The 13192-nt window shown below is 41.1% G+C and overlaps 1 pseudogene; it reads right to left on the bottom strand.

The window, feature by feature from the left end:
* Positions 1–450: 450 nt before the first annotated feature.
* Positions 451–13177, bottom strand: LOC104403951 (annotated as a pseudogene).
* Positions 13178–13192: the final 15 nt, after the last annotated feature.

A 13192-nucleotide genomic window follows, 5' to 3' on the forward strand; every position in this document is an offset into this window, starting at 1 on the left:
GACTGCTGTAGCTGAACCCAGGACACTCGGGTACCTGTAAGTAGCTGGGTTGGTAAAAAGCCACTGGGCAGGGCAAAGTCTTCAGAAGCCAAAACAGTACATGAAACTCCACTGCAGCAGTCCTTTGTAAATAGGCAGAACGATTTGCACTATTTCTGACTACAGGTCTTCCAGCAATACTTTTGTTTATATGTATAATTATCCACTTCAGGGGTCAGTCCTCAGCAGTCAATAACCTTGAGCAGCATGGGTAATTTGCATGGCAAAAGAAAAGTAACACAACATGAAGGACTCAGTTCTGTGAACAAATATGTCATGTCTGGTTCCATCATTCATCTGGCTTCACTCAGGGGAACAGAGAGGAACAACAGCAAGACATGCATATATTACTGTAGTATTTCCAAAGTTTCCAAATTAGGTTTCTAAGGTAATAGCTCTGAAATTGCATACCTCTGACTTAGATCATTTTGGTGACATTACTGAAGTATTCATAGACCACAACAAGGTTGCAATCAGAAATATCAATGCCTTCATCAGCAACAGAAGACAGAAGTAGCAATTAGCAATCTGGTGACTTTGTTGGTTTTGGATGCATCCAATACACCCTTCTGCATCGGGAGGGTCATACCTACAATACCAGGAAACTGTGTCAGGAAAAATACACTAAAGAGTTCCTTAAGCAAGACGCTTACATTTGCTCTTACTTGACCAATTAGAAATAAGCACATCCTCTTGATCTGGAAGAGTATTTTAAGTCTGCTGGCTGCATACTGTACCCACAGAGCAGGAATTTCTGCTGATGTGGCACAGGAATTGTCATCCTGGGGAACACCATTTCAGACAAAACATGTAGCTGATCTTTATTAGACACCCATACAGTGTAGTTATTTTGAGCCCAAGCTAACTCTCAAGCCATACATAATTTATCCAGCTGTAATTTCCATTCTACCTTAAAATGTCTTTGTCCCACTAAAAACAAAATAAGAGAGGGATCTGTGAAATGAACAGGAAAAATACCACTAGAAGTAACCACAAGAAGCCATGATAGTGAACAGTTTCTAAACTTTTTGAACTACCAGAAGAATCCTGCAGCAAAGGGTCACTGTTACTTTAACCAAAGATTCTGTTCAGAAAAAACAAGCATCTCCTTAGGATTGGTAGCAGGTCTTCTAGATATATAAGAAACCGTAGTGCAAACTTGCATGACCTTTCTCTGTTTAAGAGCAGAGAAGATAATACAGGAAGAGTAGAACAATTTTAGCACTGTAGCCACCACAGGTCTAGCTACTGGCAATCCTCATTGCAAACCTGCATACCTGTTTTGTGATCTCTTCTTCCATGACCCATCAATATACCCGGCTTTATGTGGCTAATTTGAGGGTTTGCTTCTATCCACTTTTTCAGAGCCTGGAAAGCAAATCAGAAAGTTAGATTCCTGTCCAGATGAAATGCTGGTTTGTGGTAGATAGGTAGATCCTGCCCATGCTTATCTAGACAATTAATGCTTCCAAGAACCGCAAGCAGAAAAGGTGGATGTTGTGTGGCAGGGGGGAATGTCTATTGATAGGTAAAAAAGCAAAAGTCACAGCCATGATGTCAAATAGAACCATGCCACAGCTGATTTCCACTTTTCAGATCCCTGCAACTTAAGGGCTGGCTAGAGAGCAATCAGCCTTTCACTGCTAAATAGTATGTCTTTTGCTCTTATAAACCAATGGATCTCTGATAATACACCTCTGGAATCCAAAGGCAACGAGCTATTTACAAACTGCGCATTCTCACTGCACAGTGAAAGTAGCAGCTTCAAACTGCTCTTACTTAAGAACAAGATTTGGCCAAGCTACTGTAGACTTTTACATCTATAATGGAAAGTGGCCAACAGATGCTTTTTATTGATAGTTTGGACCTTAGCCTGCCTTTAATTTTTTTCTGGTTTGCAGTTCATCCAGCACGTCTATACCCAAGGATAAAATGAGGATTGGGAGTCTCAGCTGATAAATCTGTTCACAGTAGCCAGAGTCTAGGATACCTTGCAATAGATGTTTAAGAGCTACCAAAGCTAATGATTATCAGCACACTTGCTTCACACATTAACTTTTTTTTTGAACAAGGTATTGGAAGGGAGGAAAAAAAGATCGTCCAGCCTAGATCCTTGATTCTGGGCAAGTATGAAATAGACCAATGAATCAGAGGGTCCAGAGAACATCTGCTCCCCATGTCTTTCCTTTTTCTTCATCAGGAATACATTAGGGCACAGGCCTCCTTTGGGCCCATAGGAATACTCTGGGAAACCTATCAATACCTCCTGATGTGCAGTCAGTAACAGAGCAGAGCTGCTGTTCAATAACTGCTACGTTGAAGCCTAAAACCTTGTAACACATCCTGTTAAAAGTGACTTCAGACCTAAAGTAAAAATCTGCCAGCTTAATGATCAACTGTGACATGTAGCAAGAAGAAGTAATGAAAGAAACCAACCATGTACTGTATTTTTTATAAAAAGGAAGAAAAAAAACCAAACCAAACAAAGGAAACAAACCCCTCATCCTGTCTCAGAGCATCAATGCTTAGAAAGATACAGAAAGATAAATATTTTCTTGCGAAGATCAAAATGGGAAGGATAGTAGATAAGGCATTGTATTTTCTCACTTCCCGTTTTAGGAGCTTCAAAAATAAGTGTCTTACAGCTACTAAGGCTCTTCTCTTAGCAAAGAGAATAGTGTTAGTCTGTGGGTCATAGTGGTATGCTTCACCCAGGATGCAAGCAAGCTCTTCCAGCTTGGGATTCTCATTTGATTCATCTTTTGAAAGGGCAGTCAGTTTTGGTTCTTTCTGTGGAAGAAAACAGCAGTGTCTTTAATAACTTACCTTCTGTAATGCAGAAAACAAGTTCTTACACAAACCTACTTTCAGATGCCACCCGCATTCTCTTTAACGTCTATTTTTATTTTCTATATCATTATTTCAGATGCAAGCAAAGAAAGCTATTGGATAAATGCAACAAAATCCCCCGGGAAATAAAAGAAGTTCTGAATCTCTCACATCTTGTAGCAAACTGACAGGAGAACCTCTGTGACATACTGTGCAGCAAAAGACAGCAACAAAACAAACTCAATTCTTGCAGAGAGCTGCTATTTCATTTTAGGAAACAACTGACACCATAACCATAACTGACAATCCAGTGATTTAAAATTGTAGTTGACACTGCAACCCACTAGGCCACAGGGTGGTTTTTGGCACATTGCTACTAAATCAGAAGTTAGAGAACAGTGCAACCTCTGACTTGTAATCAGAAGTGTACAAGGACCACTGGCTGCTTCCCAGAAGTTTAGGACTCATCCAGGAGCATTGGGCAGCAGGATGTTAGGTAGGTAGTGCACTGAATAGTACGTGATGCCTTATGTAACAGTGCCAGCATCCATGTTTGTAGACTATTCCCCTACTTTTGAGGTATACCCTTAAGGACACCACTGCCTTATCTCCAAGACAGGCATATAAGAACCTATTACACTATCTAGCTACAATTACTGCTAATTCCTTAGCTTCTGCACTAGAAGCTTGCAGTTCCAGAAAGTCCTCCTTCCCCTGCCTCCCCTGATGCTACATTTGCACCCACACGGACACTAGATCTTTTTAAAAGTGCAAAGTTTCTGGAAAAACAACCACACTTAACTCTGAAGAAAACACTTGGATCGTCCTACCACAAGCCCTCTTCTCCTCTGCAACTGTCGCAGGTATTGTGTGAAATGCCTTGAAATTTGGCTGTAAATTGCTACTCTAACTCTGTATATGGTCCATTTCTGACATTTCTGAAAAAATCAGTTAGGTAGGCTAAAGCATCTTCAATGCAGGCATCTTCACTGATGATGAATTTCTGTGCAAAAAGACAGACATGTACATTTGAGACTCATCTTCTGTGTGACAGGGTATGAATGAAAATTTTATTCAGCTAGATTAAGTATTACAAACTTGTGTTGTTCTTCCATCTGCATGACAACAAAAGCTTTACAAAGTCTCCTCTGCACTATACTGTTCTTAATATCTTAAGATATAACTCTTACAGACTATGCTTTAGACTGTGTCAAATAAAATGATTAGGTTCAAAACCTGCTCCTAGATGAACACACTAGTATCAGAAGGAAGAGGGTGGTTTCACTTACCTGCAGGTGTTCAGTGCAAATGAAAAGGTCTCTACAAATGCTACTCTCCTTTTACTTATCTGCCAGTTGCAACAGTCTGCATTTCTTCTGAGTGACAACTATCCACTGTTAACATTTCTGTGTTCCAAATTCACTCTTGTTGATCTGGGAGATACTATCTATCAAAGAAGGAGAAAACAAACATTTGTTCATCTTGACTAACAAATAACCAGAACAGTTAGCTTGAAGATAACAAATTTTCCCTTAATGTTACGTCTAAAAGCCTCTGCAGAAGAACACTGAATGATACAGTCACAGAACCACTGAGGCTGGAAGGCACCTGTGGAGGTCTTTAGTCCAACTCTCTGCTCAAAGCAGGGTCACTTAGAGCCGGTTGCTTAGGATCATGTCCAAATGGATTCTGAGTACTTCTAAGGATGGAAACTCCACTCCTCTTGGCAACCTGTCCCAGTGTTTGGCCGTCCTTACAGGAAAGGAATTCTTCCTCTTATTTATTTCTATTTCTGCCCACTGACTCTTGTCCTGCCTCTGGGAACCATCTGAGAAGAGTCTGGCTCTGTCTTCTTCACTCTCTGTGTTTTAAAATATACCCAGATATTAGGCTAAAATCAACCCAGTACAATTCAGTGGAAGATCTGTGAACATACACACATCTGCAGTCTCTAACAATACAATTAGAGCTCATTTATCCTATAAAAAGCCTACAGTATTCAAGAAACTGCATGTGCATTGCTTCTTGAATTACCAACTACTCAATAGTTAGGTATTCATTTGTGAAATGGTCCATAGTACTTAAGGCATGTTATCCAAGGGCCCTTCTTTGAGGCACAAGTCAGTACTCTGAGTGCTTCACAAACTTCAGTAATCAGAGGGTCCACAGAAGGGAAACCAATGGCATTCATGCAAGAAGAACTGATGCAGAAATAAGCTTCAGAAGTGTTTGTTTGGTTTAGCATGCATTTCGAAAATCTCACTGTATTTGTTGACTGTTGGGGTTTCTTGGAGCTTGGGTTGGTTTATTTTTAGTTGTGTGGGATGTTTGGTTTGGTTGTTGTTGTTTTGGTGAGTTGTTTTTAATTCTCTCTTCCTGTCCCAGAATACAGTTCACTCTCCAATATCTGGAAAGTGGGGCAGGAGGAAACTAGAAATTATAGAACTGAGGTATACAGGCTTAAGACACCCTGGTCAGTTTGCAAATGCTGGTCTAAGCACAGACAAAATCTTTTAATTCAGAGCTGGATAGACTGAGGCTGATACTGAGCATAGCCATCCATGGGTCTCTGCTTTGTACTCCCTGTAGCTCCCAAATTTGTTGACAACAGCCACTCACTGGACACCATTTACGTCCTCTGCAAAAGCAGAAAAATCAGTTGAATTCTGGAGGTCTGCAGAAGTAGGTCTCATGACCATGAGACCCATTCTCTTCTCACAGCCATGTATCTTCTTCTCTGCAAACCACACCACTGTAGCTCCTGAGGCTGGAACCTGACTGACAAGTGTTTACTTCCTTAGGCAGCCTTACCCTCTCTCTGGTGGTGTTCATGTTCCACATAACTTCCTTTGTAAAACTACCTTAAATGCTTTCAGTAGGAAATAATGGATACATGGTAAACAGGGGAAACAGGCGTATACAGAGGTATAAAGAGGACAAAATCCTGATAAGAAAAGGTGGTACCTAGCACCCTAGCAATAACTCTGAGTGCAGAGAGGCCAGAGAAAATATAACAGGACGTGACAGAGCAGCAAGTGAAAGTAAACTTTTGCTGAAAGGAAGAAATTACAACATTCAGATTAACACTACAGCTGAGACCCTTCTTGCTTTCCCTTAACAGCGACAAATTGAGTTATGAAGAATTTGGAGAAATACTTAAATAAGAACGGGTATCTCTCATCAATGAAATCCATCTCATTGCATTTTGAAAGCAAGACCTTTGGTTGTTTTGTTCCAGATTCTTTAAACATTCAAACTGATCTGACAGTGCTAAAAGCACACCATCCTTAGCTGCATGAAACAGGGGTTGATATCCAAGCAAAAATACTTACGATTACCAAACTAATCACATAAAACAGGAAAATTGTTGACTGCTCTACCTGTAATCTCTTATTTAGAAAATACTGGTTAAAGGCAAGTAAAAAGGAAGGAGGAGAAAGGAAGTGGAAAAGGAGTGTTCTAGCAGCCATGAGGATTCACTCATGTAATCAAAGATTGAATCCCAGTTACAGGCAAGTTATTACAATATTTTACGCACTGAGTAATTCTTCCTCATCAATGCCTCTGTCTCAGACATCAGGCCTGAGACAACGTCTGCAAAGTGATTTTGAGCTCTCATTTTCACCTATCTGTCATCTAGAGACAAGAAATGGAAGTCAGTGACCTGATTAAGTAAACTATTACCCTGGGCATCACAGAACAACTTCTGATCTAAAAGAATGCTACATGTGGTGCTCTGTGCAGTCATATGATGTTTATTTTTAAAGAGCATTACACTTGCACAGAAAAAAACAGCCTCGAATCTTCACTGGCAGAACTGAATAAAAACCAGAGAATGTGGATCTCAGCAAAGAGAAAACTTGCCCAGATGGGCACTGCCTTACTGTAGGGCAACAATTAAGTGTTTGCTTAAACTCCTTACAAGCTAGCAGGAAGCAAAGCACCAACTTAATTTTAAGCTTTTGACTTCACCTGACCAAAGGGGAATTGGACAGCTGCCTTAATTATGTGCTTTGCATCGTGCAGGAAAAACAAAAAGGAAGCGTGCTTACGTATTTCTGGCTTGTTTCCAAGTCTCTGCAGATCTTGTTTGTTCTCTCTGACAGTAGATATGGCCTGTATGTCAAGGTTGGTGCAGACTGTGTTAGCGTCGAGACAAACACATAACCACCGGAATGGTTATATGAGGTGCTTTATTGACGTGCCAGGAATCAGGGGTACGCACCCAAATCTGATTCCCACCTTATCACAGCACGTTTCACAATTTATACACATTCGATGTAGGTAGCTACGCCCACTAATACATATTCATTAGGAAATTGCTTCATCAGTCCATTACGACATCAGCCTCTCTTGCACAGCCCCCTTTGGTGGTCGTCCGGTGGTCGTTCTGGTGAAGTAAGTAGTCTTCCTCTGATGAAGAAAGTAGTCTTCCTCTCACTGTCCTTTTCACCTTTTCTCTCTTTGGAGGGGCCCCCAACCGCTATGTGGACGCAGTTTTCTCTTATCTTTACTTAATTACTTCTGATAATCTCCAGTGGCGCCCAGGTAGATCTCTTTAGCACATTCCCTCCTCCATCCAGCCCCATGGCACATCCTTTCCTAAATCCTTTTTTCCATATATGGTCATGTTAGTTTCTACTGCTAAAGCTATTATGGTTACTGAGATATAAACCAGAAAGGTTATAACATCTTAATATATATATATAAAAAGACCTTCTATTAATCTATGGATTCTCAAATATAATCACTTTTAATATTCTATATGATTATTTTATCATAAAATTTCACCTTTTTCTAACAACTGTACAGATGTACTCTATCATTTCCTTGATGGTCTTGGCATTACCAACTCCAACAGAAGCAGTTAAATCTACAATCTGAGCACACACATGAATAGCAGTAGTTGCTCCCTTGTCACAGATAATTAACAAGGAGACACTGTCACTAAGTAAGAAGCTGCCACCATTTTCAAAAACAAGGAAACAAAACAGGCAGCTGAAGTAAACATGAGTGCAAGCACTAAACCTTGAGAGCCAAACCAAACCTTTTCCCTCTCCAAGGCACCCAAGCTTAAAGTATCCAAACTGAAAATAAATTATCCACCCACTTAAATCCATAACCAGCTGTATTTGTGTGCTCACCATGCACAGAAACAGCAAATCCAACCCCAAAACTGTCCTCTGCATTCATTCAGAAGAGGCATCTTCTCAGCTGGACCAAAACTTCCTGCCAGCTGAGGTAGTGGCCCCATTTTATTGTTGCAGAAGACAGCAACAGAGAGGTGACAAGGAGATTACTAAATTCTAGGGCACATACTTACTTCCAAGACCAACAATCCTGTTTAATCTCAAGTACTCCATCTCTGTCATGCTTGGCTGGACCTTACCTGAGGTAGCTGGTTTCCAGAGGAGTCCAATTTTTGTTCCAGCTATCTGGTCATTAACACGTTGCAAGGGTGTGTTTCACGAAATCGAAGGATTCCGGTGAGGAAATAATGGAACCAGCAAGAATGAGTTTTTCCTGATTTTATTGCAATGATTAAATTAGGAGAATAGGTAAAGAGTGTTCAGGTTACTTATTAGGTTATATGCTTACTGAGCCCATCAAGGACCTGTTGATCAAGAGACCAGCTCCAAGATGCATTGTAGCAGGAGAGGTGGCAGGTACTACCTTGGCGGGTGCCCCACAGAGGCAATGTGGACCTCGGTGGTAGTGAGATCTGCCTCCTCGCCTCTTCTGAGCCCTGGGCTTTTATTAGTTAAAAAGTGCTGACTCATCTTGGCTCAGGGGCCAGCCTGTGCCAAGAGGAGTGGCCTATTTGGCACTAGTTTGAGTCTGTGTTCTAGAGAGTAGAGGGTCTTCTAGGGGTCAGCAACTTCCGGTTACTTCCGCCCCTTCCCACTTCTTCATCGCTATCTTCATCCCATTCCAGCATCTTCATCACCTCTAAGTGTCCTTCTCTGTCTTTTATGGGCAGCATTTGGCTAAGGCAACTGTTTACAACATCCCCTTCTGATGAAAATGATGAATTCAGCACAGCTCAGGTCTTCTTTTTAGCTACAAACTTACACTTCTAAGTCAGAAAAGCTCCTGATGGGCCATCACGGACCATTAACTATTGTGTCTCCGGACACAGGGTGGTTGCCCATAGTGTTGTGACACTCATCAAGTATCATCAGAATGAAGATGGGAGGGAACAATTGCTTCTTTGGTGATATTCACAAGAATCTGGGGTGTTAGCACAATGATGTAGCTGTCCTACATAACCTTTTCTACACAGACATTTGCAACTGTTTCACCACTAATTCCTTCAACAGAGTATCTAGGAGGAAGAGGCAAAAGATAGGGTATGAAGAAAACGATGTCTTGCGAGGGAAAAAAAATCTAGAAGAATGAAGTTTTCAGCAAGCCTGAAAAGTAGTGACTAAGTTCAAAATACCAAATACCAAATTGTTGGGGCTGGCAGTTTTACCCACACACTCTGAGAAAAAATAAATTCTGATGGTAAACAACTGGATTTTCAACTTCCATTAACTAAAATGTATTGAATTTGAGGGGTGATGAACTTGTACATTTAAGCCGTATCTGTCAGTTCACATGTAAGCTGTATTTGGAGATCCTGTCCTTCATCCCTTTTCTGTACATATCTGGCAGCACAGGACTGTTTTCTGCCCAGCAGCCTCATTTTCCCATAGCTATAAGGATTCATATGTGGATGTTCAGTAATCAGAATCAGAAGCTATAAACTGTCAATAGCTCCCTAAGCAATTTTCACTTCCATTGGAGAGGAAGATTGTCATTTTATGACTAGAGCTTGGAAAATACCAAAGAAGCTTGGGTCTTTCCATTTGGAAAATAAAAAGAGACTCTGCCATGTGAGAATGGTGAGAGGAATCCCACTGCTGCTGGCTGGAACTGCCTCACCTTTGAAAGCAGGGCTGAAAGGGGTCTCAAGAAAGAACACACTTCACCCTTTTACAGAGGTAAACACAGGTATACTTTGACCATTTCCATAGATTCTGCACAAGCAGTGCTTAAACTCTCCAAAATCAGATTTCAGACTCTCCAAACAAAGTCCACCATGGTAACTTGCCATTCTGACTATTAGGCATCATCCTTCTGTTAAAGCCAAACACTTTTGATGCCAGTAAACCCATTACATTTTGCCCTAGCCACATCTGACCTAGAGGGTTTTGTGAAGAGTTGCAACATAAATGCATAAAATACAGTTGCTATCTAAAATGACAGAGGTAGAGTCCCTGCAATCTACACAGAGAGTTTGTGTAGACAAGCCATTTAACAGGACGCACACACCAGACAAGAATCTCGTGTAGGTTTGATGGCATACTTTTGTTACCACTCACCTGTGCTTCCTAAAATGAATTAATTTCAAGGTCTTGGCTGACAACTCTCACCTCAACTGGTCTTTTTTCAACTCAGAAAGCAAACACAAGGGCTTATTTTCTCCCAGATATATGCACAGTATTCCTTCTAGCCTTCTGCTCCACAGATTTTTGAAGCTGTGGTCTTGTCAGAGGGTGTGCACTTACAGAACACGAACTAGAAACCACTGATGAAGCAAAATTTCCCATATGAGACATGACAACCACTGCACAGATCCTTTACAGCCACATTCAGTTCTCTAAAATGGCTAACATCAGCTCACGTGTGAATTAGTTATGTCAGATAAGAGATGCATCAACAACCATCTAGTGTTTGGAGACATTTTTGATAATGTGCTGACAGAACAACTTTGCACTAGAAATGTGGTAAATGAGGGGCAACCCCTAACATGTGCAATGCCTAGCACAAGATCCTTTAAACATTAAACCAGACGTCAGCTAAATCAAGTCACAGATTTGTACTAGCTCCTCAGTACCTTACTTTCTGGCACACCCTACCTGGTGTCTAAGGAAACGGAGAATTCCAGCCTCACATTGTCTTAAGTTCCTAAGTCTCACCTGAACCTGAACAGAGATTTTCACTGAGATTATTATCACATTCTGCCTTTTCATAAATCGTCATTGTGGTTTCAAAGCTGTTCTTAAAGGCATCTGTCATTTCACCATCAACGTCTTTGCCATTATCTGCACAATCACAAAAAACCCCATGTTATTGATCCTTCTGATTTTAAAATGTATTTGCTGTGATGACAAGGTGAAGGAGTTAGTTCCGGCCCTAACCATTCTATAATTTTATGTAAAAAAAGAAGGAGAAAATTACTGTCTGGTACAAGAATAGGAAAAGAGCATCATAAAAACAATTCACAGTTTAGCTTCTCTCATATCCCACAGTTCACCTGCATTGTAATATCCTGTATTATCCTGTGCCAGCTGAAGGCTTTTTGGCCAGTTTTCCTTATCCAATCAGCAGAGATATTCAATGAGTTTAGTTATCCCAGCTGCTTTGCTTCTGTTTTCGCTAATCTGCACACACAACAAACAGAAGTTGCTGTAGCTTCCAAGTGATCAAAACCACTGTGCTTTGATTGACATTTTTTATTTATTTGACGTTCAGTTGAAAACTGTGTTTCCTTACATGGAATAAAAGGTTTCAATTAAAATTGAGTCATTTACTTACTACTACTGCAATTCTGTACCCTAAGCTTAGCTGGACTGCAACAACAGGTGGCCTATTTGCTTAAATATTCACAGGGTCTGAAACACTGCAGATCTATTCTGCGAATTTCCATCTGGCAAGACCCTTGTAATAAGCTTTCCAAATGTTACATATCTCCATAAAGAAGTACCACTTTAAAAATAAAATAGCTGAAAAAAGTCCTTCTCAGGAGTCACAGGGAGTGAGAACACTTAACAGACTCCTTCCCACAGCATCAGTAACTTATTATTAAGGACTTGTAAATGATGAGTGATTGGAGTATCACTTGTTAGCAGTCCTCAATAACAACACTGAGCTAGAACTGAGTAGTGCAGGATCTTCACATCTAAAAGCAATGAAAATGTTGTTGACTTCTGTGGCACAGCATTTTGCTAGTGACTTCAGACTTAGAAGTTTCATTTCACCCTACAAACATGCCTTTAGGCACTGACTGTAGGAATGAGGCCTGAGGCCTTGAGATACAATGTGAAGAGAGTAACAGGTAAGGCCAGAGGGCCTTACCAGAAGGCCAGACGGACTGCCTCAGCGGGGGGGAAGAGGTAGTGATCAAAAGCGTCACAGTTCTGTTCAGCCCTTGCACACAGCCCACAGCCGTTGAGCAGCCTGACCAAAGGTAATCAAAAGTCTTGTTATCCCTCACTTACGTATAAAAAACACACCAAAGTGAGGTCGTGGCTGAACTCGACTATGTCAGATGATACCCGGGTGAAACTGAGCTCAGTGAATTACCAATTGCTTATTTTTTCCATACAAGCTCAATTAATAGTTGGCTAGCTTTGGATTACAGTGCTAATGAAGTAAGTGAATTTATCAATGACAATTCCAAATCTGTGTTCATGTTGTTTCAGTAAACTGCACTACTTGTGGGTCTGTAGCTGTGAAAGTTCTTATCGAACACAACAGGAGGTTATGTGTTGAATTAGTGATAATGAGAAATGAGCCCAGCCATCCCCAGCTCCTCTGACCTCTGAGCACTGGCTGGAACACAGCAGGTGCATTTTCTGACAAATTTCTGTACTCATAACGTGACACTGACAAAACTCAAGAGCCAAATGAAGTTTCTAGGGGTTATAGAAAATACGGGATTATCTAAGGTAATAGACTATGTCAAATCCCATGACAAGCAGGAGTCAGTTTAGGCGGCATCTAAATGTCACTTTGCCTACTTCCATCTGTATTTTCAGAAGCATTACTGTGTGAGGGCTTCAGAAAGCAGTCTATTCTAAAGGTATAGCAAGGCACTCATTTCACTGTAATGTGGTAACTTCCAGAACCACTGAGGTCTCTCATGGGAGGCTGGCATCCACAAAGGCACACAGTTGAAAACACCAAAGCCACCCCATCCTGCTTCCCTGCCTTCAATCCTTTCACACAGCACCATATCCACCAAGCACGAGACATGCAGGTATCACAGGCAGTGCTGCTGTGGGAAGATGCAGCTGCACAGCAAAGCCTCATTTAAGCAGAATAAAGTAAAGTCAAGTCCCTATTTGGGGGACTGTTGCTGGCCATCCTCCTTACTCTGCAGGCTGACAGATGAGCACCAATTCACCCCACAAGCAAGGTAGCCAGCACTTCTCCACAGCAGAACAATGCAAATACAGAACTCTATCATTAACTGTCCCTGCTGGATCTCATCACACTCCCTTTCTATCAGGCATGTGTTTATATCTGTGTTGTTTAACATCTTTGTGAGTGACAT

Source organism: Nestor notabilis, unplaced genomic scaffold (genome assembly GCF_000696875.1).
Source record: "Nestor notabilis isolate BGI_N333 unplaced genomic scaffold, ASM69687v1 scaffold23263, whole genome shotgun sequence".
In the NCBI taxonomy this organism is placed as follows: domain Eukaryota; kingdom Metazoa; phylum Chordata; class Aves; order Psittaciformes; family Psittacidae; genus Nestor; species Nestor notabilis.